General features: G+C 46.8%; 1 non-coding gene across 1 annotated transcript; it reads right to left on the bottom strand.

The window, feature by feature from the left end:
* Window positions 1–860: 860 nt before the first annotated feature.
* TRNAN-GUU (transfer RNA asparagine (anticodon GUU)) lies at window positions 861–934 on the bottom strand. The gene has a single exon. It is a non-coding gene; the product is annotated as a tRNA-Asn (tRNA).
* Window positions 935–2,821: the final 1,887 nt, after the last annotated feature.

A 2,821-nucleotide genomic window follows, 5' to 3' on the forward strand; every position in this document is an offset into this window, starting at 1 on the left:
ATAAAAACATGACCTTGAGAAGAAGTATAGGTTAGGAATCATCTCCAAAAAAATTTCAAAGAATTGCTCATCATTGCTATGTAAAATAATTAGAAGAGCCAAAATTAAATACTACGAAGATAAATTTACCCAAACAAAGGGCAACATTAAGAAAACATGGAGCACAATTTCACAAATATTGGGATCAAAGAAGTCTTTAAATAAGAAACCAATACTCCTGTCCAATAACGATGGTCAGCTTACAGACTCTGATACTGCTATTGAGTTTAATAGGTTCTTCTCTTTCATTGGGTCATCCCTTGCAAATGATATTCCATCTTCCAGTACTGATGTTCAGGACTATCTTACAGGTAAGTATCCAGTCTCTGTATCTAACGCCTGCAAATTCCACTGATGCTAATGAGATAATCCTTTTGCTTAAAACCAAATCAAATCTTGAGGAGATACCAACTTTAATTTACAAAAAAGCCTCCAGATCTTTAGCTCCTGCTATTGCATTGCTCTTCAACAAGTCACTTGAACTCCAAACCTTTCCAGATATTCTAAAAAAAAGCGAGAGTAACCCCTGTCCACAAATGTAGTGATCTCACTGACGTTAACAACTACAGACCTATATCAATCCTGCCAAACTTGTCAAAAATATTTGAAAAACTCATCTATAAGCAGCTTTACTCTTATCTAGACAAACACAATATACTTAACTCTTGTCAATAAATTAAGGTCACTTACGCACGAGAGTTTGTTGACGTTGGGAGACTTGAGGAGGACGGGCTGGATCACGGGGCCAAGTGTGACATCGCTGTCAAGTGTGTTATGTCGGTCTTGCCTGAGGTCAACCCCCTAGAGTTGGCCTAAATAATCGCCCCCGGGTGGGCTCGAACCACCAACCTTTCGGTTAACAGCCGAACGCGCTAACCAATTGTGCCACGGAGGCTCGAGAAACGGATTAAACAAATTTGTAATAAGGCGGAACTACTTAGATATCGAAGTGTAATAATTATCTTTTTTTTTTGAGATATATACAAGAGTTGTTACATTCTTGTACAGCCACTAGTAAACGTAGCGTTTCGGGCAAGTCCTTAATCCTATGGTCCCTGGAATACGATCCCCTGCCGCGAAGAATCGTTTTTTCATCCAAGTACACATTTTACTGTTGCGTTCAACAGAGGCTACAGTTAAGGAATTGCGCCCCGTAAATCCTCCCCGGTAGGATACGAACCCATGACATAGCGCTCGCGGAACGCCAGGCGAGTGTCTTACCACTACACCACGGAGACTGTTTGAGTTTACATCTGAGTTTACTTGAGAGCTACTATAGTGGCCTCGATGAGGACAGCTAGGAGGCCGGCGACTTGTCGAAGGTCCCCCCATTTGCCTTGATGATCTTTTCCTGGTGATGATTATTCCTATAGTGTCCTAATGCCTAAAGTAACCTTGTGTCTAGTGGTCACGACGGAGACGGGAAGCCGGCAGCTTGTCAATGGTTCCCCCATTTTTCCTAAGTTTCCTCCTTTATTTCCCTAATTTTCCTCCTTTCCCCCCACAAAAAAGAGTAACAACAACAAAAAAGACTCTGGGGTTGGAGTCCCTGTGCCTTCTTTTACCAACTTCGAGGTTAACTCCAGAGCTGGAGCCCCCTGGGGGCAGTTCCTTGTTGCCTTCAACCTCTTACTGACAGTTCCTGCGACGGCGCTGGAACCTGTCTTATTGGCGTTTACCTTTCCAATTGAGACGTTCTGTGCTGTGGAGAGGGGGACCTGCTGCATGGGTGACAGCTTCTCCCCTGTATCAACCTACCCTGGCTTAGCACCCTGGAGAGGCCACTCCAGACCGACAACCAGAGCGCAACTCCATAGTCTCCTGAGACAGATGGACGCCTACTACTGGGATGGTCCACCAGTTTTACATTCTTATAAAGCCACTAGCACGTATTGCGTCTCAGGCAGGTCCTTTATCCTAATACGGCTAAGTCCTAAGATTAATATTAATCTTAATTAATAACTCTGGAAGACGACCCGTCAAATCGTTTCACTGCTGGGTGAAGAGAGGCCTAATGTTAAGGATTGGAACCCAGTCAATCCTCCCCGGCCAAAATATGAACCCAGACTATACTGTTCGCGAAGTGCTGGGGCTAGGGTTTCACCACTGCGCCACGGGGACCAGTCATTGAAAGTTGCACAACAATTGGGAACTCTAATAAGAAAGTCAACTTTATTTTCAAGGAAAATAAAGTTATTGAACTGTAAACATCTCTGGTGCGGCCACATTTGGACTGCTGTACCAAGCATAGAGGCCTGAGCTTCACAACATATCTGCTGTGGAGAAAGTACAACACAGAGCGACAAAAAGCATCTCAGAACTAAATCGGCTCCCATACCAGGAACGGTTGAGGGCCCCAGGACTAACACAGCAAGCCAGACGGGGCATGGTGGCTCCCATACCAGGAACGGTTGAGGGCCCCAGGACTAACACAGCAAGCCAGACGGGGCATGGTGGCTCCCATACCAGGAACGGTTGAGGGCCCCAGGACTAACACAACAAGCCAGACGGGGCATGGTGGCTCCCATACCAGGAACGGTTGAGGGCCCCAGGACTAACACAGCAAGCCAGACGGGGCATGGTGGCTCCCATACCAGGAACGGTTGAGGGCCCCAGGACTAACACAGCAAGCCAGACGGGGCATGGTGGCTCCCATACCAGGAACGGTTGAGGGCCCCAGGACTAACACAGCAAGCCAGACGGAGCATGGTGGCTCCCATACCAGGAACGGTTGAGGGCCCCAGGACTAACACAGCAAGCCAGACGGGGCATGGTGGCTCCC

The sequence above is a fragment of the Procambarus clarkii genome, chromosome 37, assembly GCF_040958095.1.
Source record: "Procambarus clarkii isolate CNS0578487 chromosome 37, FALCON_Pclarkii_2.0, whole genome shotgun sequence".
NCBI lineage: Eukaryota > Metazoa > Arthropoda > Malacostraca > Decapoda > Cambaridae > Procambarus > Procambarus clarkii.